This window comes from Schistocerca serialis, chromosome 7 (genome assembly GCF_023864345.2).
Source record: "Schistocerca serialis cubense isolate TAMUIC-IGC-003099 chromosome 7, iqSchSeri2.2, whole genome shotgun sequence".
NCBI lineage: Eukaryota > Metazoa > Arthropoda > Insecta > Orthoptera > Acrididae > Schistocerca > Schistocerca serialis.
Window position 1 is genome coordinate 360,476,933 of NC_064644.1, and position 13,008 is coordinate 360,489,940.

The following is a 13,008-nucleotide window of genomic DNA, read 5'->3' on the forward strand; positions in this document are numbered from 1 at the left end:
TCAACAGCGAAGCCGGGTAGCGCCAAAAGCTATCAGATGGCCACGGTAGATGAGGAATAAGGCACCCTCTCGTGTGTTCTTCAAACAAGAACTCCCAGATGTTGTCCTGGAGTTGTTTAGCAGCCAGCTGTAGGCCCCCATCCGGAAGGCACCAGTTTCGCTCGTAGCAGCATCAGGAGTAGGCACAGCCCGCAGACACGTGGTACGTTGAGGCACCACCTCAGAGTGGCTGAGACTGGATGGCCACCATTGGGTTGACGACTGGCGCTGATATTTCTCAGCGTAGGTAGCAATTGGACACTGCATTGCTGAAGTGGATGGCACTTGCGCCAGCCCTGTTGTGATAGGACCACTTTTGATCACGTAGACAGATCACGTAGACCACAGAAGCGGAGTAACGACAGGAATAGGCACGCAGCAGTTCGCCTTTCCCACCATTCTGGGTCAACGATTTTCCGGCCCCGACAGCAGTTTCAGGGCTAGACATAAAGTAACCAGCTGACTTCAGTGATCAAGCACAGACTCGTCACGTCAACTAAGCATCATTCCGGCTTTTGGTAGCGGAAGGCCGTGGCAGCCCACTGGCTCGCCTAATTGCAAGTTTTGGACACTAGGCTGCAAAGGAAGTGGCGCAACAATAATGTGCTCGCTATGGATCGACAGGCTGTAAAGCTCTGAACTGGTTATTAGCCTGATCCCTTTTGTGTATGGTGCACATCCACTGGTTCATATTTTCGAAACGTGCGAAAATAACTTGGTGCTGATTATACAGGGTGTTTCAAAAATGACCGGTATATTTGAAACGGCAATAAAAACTAAACAAGCAGCGATAGAAATACACCGTTTGTTGCAATATGCTTGGGACAACAGTACATTTTCAGGCAGACAAACTTTCGAAATTACAGTAGTTACAATTTTCAACAACAGATGGCGCTGCGGTCTGGGAAACTCTATAGTACGATATTTTCCAACATATCCACCATTCGTAGCAATAATATGGCGTAGTCTCTGAATGAAATTACCCGAAACCTTTGACAACGTGTCTGGCGGAATGGCTTCACATGCAGATGAGATGTACTGCTTCAGCTGTTCAGTTGTTTCTGGATTCTGGCGGTATACCTGGTCTTTCAAGTGTCCCCACAGAAAGAGGTCACAGGGGTTCATGTCTGGCGAATAGGGAGGCCAATCCATGCCGCCTCCTGTATGTTTCGGATAGCCCAAAGCAATCACACGATCATCGAAATATTCATTCAGGAAATTAAAGACGTCGGCCGTGCGATGTGGCCGGGCACCATCTTGCATAAACCACGAGGTGTTCGCAGTGTCGTCTAAGGTAATTTGTACCGCCACAAATTCATGAAGAATGTCCAGATAGCGTGATGCAGTAATCGTTTTGGATCTGAAAAATGGGCCAATGATTCCTTCGGAAGAAATGGCGGCCCAGACCAGTACTTTTTGAGGATGCAGGGACGATGGGACTGCAACATGGGGCTTTTCGGTTCCCCATATGCGCCAGTTCTGTTTATTGACGAAGCCGTCCACGTAAAAATAAGCTTCGTCAGTAAACCAAATGCTGCCCACATGCATATCGCCGTCATCAATCCTGTGCACTATATCGTTAGCGAATGTCTCTCGTGCAGCAATGGTAGCGGCGCTGAGGGGTGCCGCATTTGAATTTTGTATGGATAGAGGTGTACACTCTGGCGCATGAGACGATACGTGGACGTTGGCGTCATTTGGACCGCAGCTGCAACACGGCGAACGGAAACCCGAGGCCGCTGTTGGATCACCTGCTGCACTAGCTGCGCGTTGCCCTCTGTGGTTGCCGTACGCGGTCGCCCTACCTTTCCAGCACGTTCATCCGTCACGTTCCCAGTCCGTTGAAATTTTTCAAACAGATCCTTTATTGTATCGCTTTTCGGTCCTTTGGTTACATTAAACCTCCGTTGAAAACTTCGTCTTGTTGCAACAACACTGTGTTCTAGGCGGTGGAATTCCAAAACCAGAAAAATCCTCTGTTCTAAGGAATCAACCATGTTGTCTACAGCACACTTGCACGTTGTGAACAGCACACGCTTACAGCAGAAAGACGACGTACAGAATGGCGCACCCACAGACTGCGTTGTCTTCTATATCTTTCACATCACTTGCAGCGCCATCTGTTGTTGAAAATTGTAACTACTGTAATTTCGAAAGTTTGTCCGCCTGAAAATGTACTGTTGTCCCAAGCATATTGCAACAAACGGTGTAATTCTATCGCTGCTCGTTTAGTTTTTATTGCCGTTTCAAATATACCAGTCATTTTTGAAACACCCTGTACGTGACAGCCACTCCAAGGATGGATATTCTTATACCACGAGGCTAAATCGTTGTGAATAACTCACCAAACAGTATCTCGGCCAATGTTTGTGAAGAACACATGCTATATATGGTAACTATATACCCAGTGGCAAGCTATTTCCATTTCGTCCATTCTATACATCATCCTTCCAATACTAGTGAGATTGATTTCTATGGAATCATACGAGGGTTGTACAGAAAGTAAGTTCCGATCGGTCGCGAAATGGAAACCACTGGGAAAATCCAAAATCCAGTAAAGCTTTGCACAGATGTGTTGGGCAGTGTCTCTAGTATGCCCGTCTATTGTGTCTCGTCGCTGTTTTCGGTTTTGAACAGTGAGCACGTAAAGATGCGTAGGTAATAGCATCTCCCGCCAAGTATGAGGGCCTGGTTAGATTTTTTGGCCTGTGTCACGCAGCCCACTTAACACAACCGTCGAGCAGTTCCTTCGTCATGCCAATTCTCTGCCGCAAACTGCAGGGGCAATGAAGACGCTCCTGCAGCGTTTCCGATGAGAAGTGTTTGATACGCACAATACAGTCTGTAATTGGCTCCCCTTGAGTCTCATCTCTGCTCACAAGAACCGCAAGTCTTCTTGTCGTGGCAGTCGAGTGTGAGCCATTCCTCTTGTCTCCGTCTGGCGCGTAATTCAGCGAAGCTTGTTTTTGAAGCCATGCAGGACTCATTGGCTACAGTTCTTTCTTTATAATAGTGATGAACAGTGTGTAGAGTTTCCGGCACTCGTTCTGAGAACAGCGATGAAAATAATTTCCTGTTATTGTTAATATGCACTAATGAGGAAATGACCTATATAAGTGAAAAACTGAAGTACAGCAATGTAAGTATAGGGGCTGACATTACTGTCAGATACCACTACGTAATATTGTTTCATTTAGTTGCCACAATTTCGTAGTTGTTTTACTATGAGTACTCGACGTATTTGCACGGGAGTGATGTTTTGGAGATTTGTTTCTGGGAAGTCGTCTCGGGTTCCTTTTTGTCGTTATAAGAGAGTCAGTGAATCTCTTTAGGAGAGGCCAGCGTCCCCAAGGAGGCGGGGCGGTGGCCAGCATCGTGCTTTTGTGGCTGCAGCCGGCGCCTGCCTTTGTTGAGGGCAGAGGATACTGTGGCACCACTGTGGTTCCAAACAACAACTGACATGACAGTTTTGTCAATTCTGCATATACATCTAAGGACAAGACGTCGTGCCAACGCCCGGCCAATATCACAAAGTTGGTTGCTTTGCCAGTAAAAATTTTGGTGCAGGTATTCAATCAAAAGTGCCAAACCCACCTCGTTGCTCGGCATGAAGAAACCGACCAATCGAGGAGATACTGTTTCAGACTGATACCAACCTTGTATTTATTAATGTGCCTTTTATACATCAACATTGAGAAGTTTTTGTCGTGTTCCCCTGTTTATTTAATAAGATTTATTCCTGTTCATCACACTGGAAACAGCCTTGAGTCACCCAGTCCATGTTGAGGTTTTTGGAAGGCAGAGAGCTAGGGAGATTTGTGACTCTTCGTCTCCTGGCATTGTCTGGCGTTAAAGGGCTCACACTCTGCATGTCACAATCTGCAATAGCGTTATACACATTCTCGGCAGCTGGGTACTTATTTGTCTGGTATGCAAATTGAGTTGCCGATTTGACTTTCAATTTGTGGTATCGTATCCTTAATTTTGAATTTGTGGGCTGCCCGGATAATGATATCTGATTGCTTTTTCTCTATGCTGTCATCCATTTGTAACTTGGTATCTCCCCACAGTGTTAGCGTCATGTAAATTAAATCGTGATTTTAAAACAGCTTTGAGCCGTGTCAACATTTTGTGAACTGTGTCTGTGAATCAGAGCGAATAAAATTCTGTTATAAGCAGACTTGAATTAAATTTCAAGGTTCTTTAATTGTCCTACAACTTCTCTGTGGTTAGGCGACCCACTGATAACCAACATAACATATTGTACACCCAAGTTCGTTCTTCTTACTATGACGATGTTATCGTTGTGCATAATTGCCAAACTCAATGATCAGTTAATTATTATTCAGTGAACGTAATGAACGCTGAACTCGCTCGTATTGTAACGTTATAGTCTTCCAAGAGTTGTATCGATATCCTGTATGATCATAACTTTGGTGTGTGCTGTTTCATGATAATTTGGCTAACGACCTTGCAATATTCGTCGAAATACGCCGCAACATTTATATAGAAATGTCACATCATAACGCAGATCAACGGCATATTACCCTCCAGACCACTGGTTACCAATTTTCAGAGGAATGCAGCAGACATACACCACAGCTGAATACGAAAGAAATTCTGCAAAGCTCCCAAGAAAAAATTTACAGCTCATTGCTTTGTTGTCGAAATTATGGCTACACGAATCTCGTACCTGAATATATAAGAGATCTGACTTTTCACACAGTTGCGTGAACATGCTGAAAATTTCGTCTTTCAAGCATTACTGCACTGGCACCTACATGAAAGAGGATTTCTTAACTCTGAGCTGCCTCAAAGAAGCATCGGCCGTAAAGCGGGCACGGATTGCTTTGCAGCACTGGCGTCCAAGATCTCCTTTTCTCACGAAACGTGAGTTTTTTTTGGGCGTTCGTAAAAGACTTCGTCTATTTGTGTTCCCATTCCACAAAGTCGGGTGAGCAGCAACGTCGCATAGCAACACTAACACCACACGCATGTGACGAAACTGAATATTGTCTGAGTGTTTCTCGTTCGTCCATTCGAGAGCACACTGAATATTTATGAAAATAAACGAAGATTTCTCTCTGTACATTAATTGGAGTCTCACGCACGCTTCCACCTGTATATTTGGGCTCTTCTCAGGAACCACGAAAGCTGGACGGATTTTTAACAAACTTTCAGTAATAAATGCACTCATTCTTGAGGAAAGTTTGTGTATATAATTGATAAATATTTCGTTGAAACTGAATTAGTATGAACTGAAGCCCCCTTCGCTGTGAAAGCGATGCAGTTACCACCTAGCATTATAGCCGCCGCAGCTCTGGAAAAAAGCAAAGACTCGAGAGAGCAGCAAAGCTTGAACAAAATTCAGTACCAGGCCTGGTAGTCTAGCCATCCATTGATTAATAGAATAGTGCAATGCACCATCTACGTCCTTAATGATTTGGAAGCTTACAACATCATTGAAATCATAAGTATATGAAGCGCGAAATACGTAAAATTACCAAGTACTCAGACCACAAAAAGAAGTATGGAAACGTGCTTAAAGTTATCTTTTTTTTCATCTTTGCAACTAAATCAAAAACAACATGTTTTATTACGCTGCTTATGTCCACTTAAATTTTTGTTAATGCCTTTTGACAATTATAGTTGTGTACGGTTTTATTATTTTATCGTACATTAACCACAGCCTGAGATCAACTTAAAGATATGCATGTCATTAGCTGAATAGCTCCAGTTCGGCATGATGTCTGCTCTTGTTGTGTGTCTTCTTTATATCATTTTTGTTCAAGCACTGTGAACCACATTAAATATCTAATCGCATTCTTATATTAATTGATTCAGTATTGTGTCCCTTATTCCTCTCTTATGTTTTAGGACCGCGGTATTTTTCTATATACATCTTATTGTTGACACTTGCAAATAATGCAATACGTATAAGTATGTACCATATTTTTATCTTTAAATTTAAATTTTTTTTGAACTTGCTGTCCTTAAATTAAGTACTCTTATCTGACTTCTGCATATTTGTGGTGTTTTTCTTGTACAGCCCTCTGAACAAGGGCACTAAGTGCCTGAAACCGGTTTTATGCAACTGGTGCTGATTATTGCAATGTATACAACTACAGTTACGGAGGATGGATAAAGTAATGTGTATTGTGTGAGTTGTTTACGGGAAGACACTGTGATGCAGAGAAAAAACAACCAATACTATGATGGGTGTATGTATTAAGGGAACACATTTAAAAAAATTTGCACTTCTACCTGTTAAACACTGTATAATCCCATTTCACACACACACACACACACACACACACACACACGCACACACACACACACACACACACACACACACACATACTCACATATACACACATACACACACATACACTCACACACCAGCGATGAAAAAATACCTAAAATTGTAGTAAACTGATTAATTACATCACGATGTGTTCCATGACTGCCACTAGGTGTCATTCCTAACATTAATAAAATATTGAACAGATAACATTTTCCTCGTGTGTAGTGCTTAAATCGTTTAATTTATGTCAAAATAATGACATTCAACTAACTGACGTTGTTCTCTGAATTTCATGAATAACCCTACGCAGCGCCGCATAAACAACGCCATAAACGACGCCAGGCAAATCGTCTGGTCATCGATAATTTGAGCTACCTGTGCGAAGCTCGCGTGTGTCGCTAGTTGATGACAAAGGTAATCGTAAAAACGTACCACGAAGTTTTATGTACACGCTCTTAGTCCTATGTGTCCGCTAATATTGACCTAAAGTTTATGCATCTTCATTAAGCAGAAGATATACTCCTATGAAATCGCGTAAATCGTTTTGAAAGAACTAGTATAAAAATTTACCTAAGTTACATACTAGCATACATCTTATGCAACTCCAACAAATGATGCAATCATCATGCGAAGATTTCCGTGAACACTCTCACTGAAATACTTGTTTTTCCCTCTCTGGCAGTAAACGAAGAGGAACATATTTCGATGGCGGCAATTTGAATGGAGCGACTGTTCGTATGGCGATCTCTAAGTATCTTGGGCACATGCCGTTATCAACACCGATTACACAAACTTTCGAATATTTATTGATCGTAAAGGAGTACGACTCCGGTTAAGTTTCAAAATTCATGTGTGCATGCCCGCCAGGAAACGAAACTAAGCCACTTAAATCTAAATGTCAGCTGTGATACAGCGAATTATTCAGTAGTATTTTCTTAGAAACATCAGCCTGTCTGACTTACTTCAGGCTTTTTGAGAGAGTAGCTATACTTGAGCAACAAAAGTCTGAGAACGCGTCTGGGCGTACAAAGAGATGGAAGTAGGAGCTGTTAATAGGTACATGTACGTTTTCTGCTATGCAATCAAAAGCCGTACCGAAACACAGTTTTAAGCTTCTCGCTGTGAGCCATGTATTAGTAGACACTGATCGGACTCTTGTGTCTTGTTTCCTAACTATAGCTAACAAATATTTATTTTTTTAGTAGCTGAACACCCAGCGTTGCCACGCTGTTTATTTATTTCAGTCTTCTATTAATCCATCGTCTTCTCGCTCCTCATTCGTCCTTCTTCGCCGGCCAGAGTGGCCGTGCGGTTCTAGGCGCTACAGTATGGAACCGAGCGACCGCTACGGTCGCAGATTCGAATGCGGCCTCGGGCATGGGTGTGTGTGTGATGTCCTTAGGTTAGTTAGGTTTAATTAGTTCTAAGTTCTAGGCCACTGATGACCTCAGAAGTTAAGTCTCATAGTGCTCAGAGCCATTTGAACCATTGTCCTTCTACTCCCTCTCTCTATCCATTCTTCTTGCCATCTCTCTCCGTCCATTCCCTCTTGCTTCTCTCTCTATTCACTGCCTCCTTCCTCCTCTCTCTGCTCATTGCCTTTATTTGTATCCATCTCTCCTCCCTTCTCTCTCTGTTGATCCCCACGTCCATCACTTGCACCAAGATCTCAGCCACCTCTTCCAACCCCCATACTCTACCTCCTCCTACCATTCTCTCTGCCCATGTCTTCTTCCACTCTCTGTCAATTTGTCCTCCCCCATTCTGTCCATCTGATCTTCAGTCCTCTGTCCATCTCCTCCATCCCCTGTAATTTCATCACCTCCTCCTCCTCTCTTTCTTAATCTCCTCCTCCCCCTCTCTCTGTTCTTCTACGTTTTCTTTTATGTGTCCGTTCCCCCCCCCCCCCCCCACATCATTTCTCTGTCTCTTCCTTCCAATGTCTCTGTCCATCTCCTCCTCCTCCTCTTGTCTGTGCCTATCCTCTCCTTCCTTTTCGTTGTCTATCCGTCGTCCACCTTTTTATCTCCAAGTTACCACAATCATATGCAACATGAGGCTGGTGGTGTCTTCCCCTACAGTATTTGTTTCTACACGTACCAAAAAAAGTTTAGCATTACCTAGTTTCTGAGAGTTCCGAAACCTGTACAGAAAATTGGAATAGAGATCAACATAAAAATCATATCCGCCATTTTTATTGCTCATGAAAACCACACATTGCATGTTGTCCCACCATACAGCAAGACCTGCAGAGGTGGTGATCCAGAATGCTGTATACACAGGTACCTCTCATACCCAGTTATACGTCCTCTTGCATTGATGCATGCCTGTATTCGTCGTGGCATGCTATTCACAAGTTCATCAAGGCACTGTTGGTCCAGATTGTCCCACTCCTCAACGGCGATTCGCCATAGATCCCTGAGAGTGGTTGGTGGGTCACGTCGTCCATAAACAGCACTTTTTAATCTGTACCAAGAATGTTAGATAGGGTTCATGTCTGGAGAACATGTTGGCCGCTCTAGTCGAGCGATATTGTCATCCTGAGGGAAGTCATTCAGTAGATGTGGACTTTGGGGGCGCAAATTGTCGTCCATGAAGACGAATGCCTCGCACAATATGCAGCCGATATGGTTGCACTTTCAGGTCGGAGGATGGCATGCACGTATCGCACAGCCATTACGACGCCTTCCATGACCACCAGCGGCCTACGTCGGACCCACATAATGCAACGCCAAAACAGCAGGGAACCTCCATCTTGCTGCACTCGCTGGACAGTGTGTCTAAGGCGTTCATCCTGACCGGGTTGCCTCCAAATACATCTCCAAAGATTGTCTGGTTGAAGGCATATGCGACACTCATCGGTCCATTCGGAATGTTGCTGGGCCTATCTGTACCGCGCTGGATGGTGTCGTGGCTATAAAGAGGGACCTCGCCATGGGCGTTGGGAGTGAAGTTGCGCATCATGCAGCCTATTGCGCTCAGTCTGAGTCGTAACAAGACGTCCTGTCGCTACACGAAAAGCATTATTCGACATGGTGGCGTTGCTGTCAGAATTCCTCCGAGCCATAATCCACAGGTGGCGGTCATCCACTGCAGTCGTAGCCCTTGGGCGGCCTGAGCGAGGCATGTCATTGACAGTTCCTGTCCCTCTGTATCTCCTCCATGTCTGAACAACATCGCTTTGGTTCACCCCGAGACTCCTGGGCACTTCCCTTGTTGAGAGCCCTTCCTGGCACAAAGTGACAATGCGGACGCGATCAAACTGCGTTATTGACTGTCTAGTTATGGTTGAACTACAGACAACACGAGTCGTGTACCTCCTTCCTGGTGGAATGACTGGAACTGATCGGCTGTCGGACCCTCTTCGTCTAATAGGCGCTTCTCATGCATGGTTGGTTACACCTTTAGGCGGGTTTAGTGACATCTCTGAACAGTCAAAGGGACTGCGTGTGTGAGACAATACCCACAGTCAACGTCTATCTACAGGAGTTCTGTGAACCGGGGTGTTGCAATTTTTTTTTATGTGTGTAGGCCGGCGGGTGTGGCCGAGCGGTTCTAGGTGCTTCAGTCTGGAACCGCTCGACCGCTACGGTCGCAGGTTCAAATCCTGCCTCGAGCATGGATGTGTGTGATGTCCCTAGGTCAGTTAGGTTTAAGTACTTCTAAGTTCTAGGGGATCGATGACCTCAGATATTGAGTCCCATAGTACTGAGAGCCATTTGAACCATTTTGAGGTGTGTAGATTTTTCCTAATGTGTGCACTAAATTTGATAAATTCGTTTCAGGTCTTTAAAATGAACTTTTTAGGCGTGATTTTGCTCGTATATGCACACATGAAATGTATTTCACACATATTAACGTATTTCATGCGTATTTGTAACATATTTCATCTATGTGTCTAGCGAATTTTACCCCGCAGTTTCATTTTCATGCACATTATGTTTATGCCGTCCTATATCCTGAACTATGAGCTGTACAATGTCATAATTTTGCCAGTATATTCTGTGGTATATGTGCCTACTGTTTGTGAAATGTGCAGTGATTAGAATTGTTAGTAACGAAGTAATAAATTAAAACGTAACGCATGATGCGGCTATGTACTGTCAACATTGTACAGGGATGCCAATTCGTCTCCCACCATGAGAGTCCTTGCTTCTACATGCTGCTCAACTTTAGAATGTCTAAAGATGGTATCTGTCCCTATATAGTATGCATATGTTTGGGATACGGCATCTATAAACTCCACAATCCGCTAGTCACTCGCCTCATCTTTCACCTAGCTGAAAACCCTGTTGTTTGCCAGATGATGCCATGAAGATTATCAGTTGCAGATCAGGGCGTGTCAGATTCATCGGGATGGCACCTGGCCATTCAACACATGTCATTAGCTATGTAGGTGATATGTTCTGTAGGATCCGATGTCACCAAGTTTTATATTTAAATGTCGTACACATATAAATATTTCAAGTGTGTAAATCTCCGAATGATTCAAAGTAATAGGAGATATTTTCATTTTTCTTAACATACATCAGCCAGTGAGTCCAGTGGCCTCCCTAAAGACATAAATTTGAAATTACACATTATTTCATTTACAGTGTAGTTTCAGGTAGTGTATGTGGTGTCACCGCCAGACACCACACTTGCTAGGTGGTAGCTTAAATCGGCCGCGGTCCATTTAGTACATGTCGGACCCGCGTGTCGCCACTGTGTGATCGCAGACCGAGCGCCACCACAAGGCAGGTCTCGAGATACGGGCTAGCACTCGTCCCAGTTGTACGACGACATTGCTAGCGACTATACTGACGAAGCCTTTCTCTCATTTGCCGAGAGACAGTTAGAATAGCCTTCAGCTAAGTCCATGGCTACGACCTAGCAAGGCGCCATTAGCCTTACATAGTTTGATAGTTATCGTATGAAATGTCTCATCAAGAACGTTGTAAACCAACAAGGATAGATAAAAGTTAAGTATTCGAGGAGCTGCATACTTTTCTTATTAGAATTCACTACTTATCCTGTTCCAGAATTCACGCCCATCTGCGTTAGATAGTGTGCATTTCGGCCTCCTCTATCTACAAGGTGTTGGCACATTTGCCAACACATCATTGGCGACGAGGCAACGGAAAGGGTCTTGTTGTTTCTAATTGCTTACATTTACTTGTGTCGTGGCTTCGCCACAATCTCCAGATGTACTGTCCGAATTTTATCGCTTGCAGAATCAGCAGACGCAGGCGTTACTGGATGCCCTTGGACAGCTCGTCCAGGGTCAATGTGCCATTCAAACCGATGCGGCAGCCGCCGCTTCACCGCTACCGCAGCCACAACTCGCAGTAGCACCGCCTTTTAGGCACTACGATCCAGCGCATGAATCATGAACTGAGTGGTCACGCCGGTTTGGATTTCATCTCGCCGCCTACAGAATTCAAGGTAACGAGCGGCAGCCTCACTTATTGTCTTGTGTCGGCGTGCAAACGTACCGTGTGATAGTGAAACTGTTTCCCTGACGTGAAGTAGCAACTCTGTCCTACGAAGAAATTTTGTCGGCATTGGACGCCTATGTCAAAGAAACAGTTAATGTAGTTGCAAAGAGGTATACTTTCTTTCGTACAACACGTACGGCCGGTCAAACTAATAGGGAGTGGGTTGCAACTTTGCAAGGCCTTACTAGGGATTGTGCATTTGAATGTGACTGTGGCCTTCCTTATTCAGATACTATGGTGTGTGATGCAATTGCACAGAACGTTTCTGATGTTCGTATACGGGAGCAAATTTTGAAACTAGTTAATCCCTCCCTTCAACAAGTGATAGACATATTGGATAGGCAAGACACACTTGACTGTGCTCAGGAATCTTTTGAAACTTCGCCAGCAGTGTGTAACATTAACCGGCCCGCCGGGCGCGCTGCGCGGCCCGGTAAACTGCCCTCGCACACATTCGCACAGCTGCCGCCACGCTCTAAACCAGGTGTGCCACGCCAGCATACAAATGCAGTGCAATCATGCCCGCGGTGTGCAACTAGACATTCTTGTGACAATTGCCCGTCACGCCAAGCTATTTGCTTTTTCTGTAATAAGAAAGGACATGTTCAAAGTGTTTGCCAGAAAAAGCTCCGATCCGACAATCATACTCATTCCAGGCCCTTTGCTTCGCGCCGGAATCGAACCAAGGACACTCAGGCTCGTGGACCTTCGCCCATGGACATTCATGTAATTAATTCCACTTCGTCCAGTGCCACTGTCCCTACCTGTAACTGTGTTCGTCCCACAAAAAGAGTGCGTCGACGTCTCCGGAAAACACGTCAATTAACAAGTGATTCTGTACCAGTGCCTGTGTCAGTTCAAATTGCACGAGACAGTCGCTCTTGTCGTCAGCAGGACAATAAACTTTTTGTAGATTTGGACTTTAATGGCAAGGTCATACCATTCCAGCTCGATACCGAAGCTGCAGTTTCATTGCTCAATCACGACACGTACAAACAACTGGGCTAACCTCCGTTGGGTGCCGCAACTGTTAAGTTACATACATATTCAGGACAGCTCATCCCTGTGTTAGGACAGTGCACTATTCTTGCAAAATACAAGGGACAAACAAAACTTGTGTCAGTTTACGTTCTTCGTTCTTCTACTACAGTGAACTTGTTTGGCTTAGATTTATTTCAGTTGTTTAAC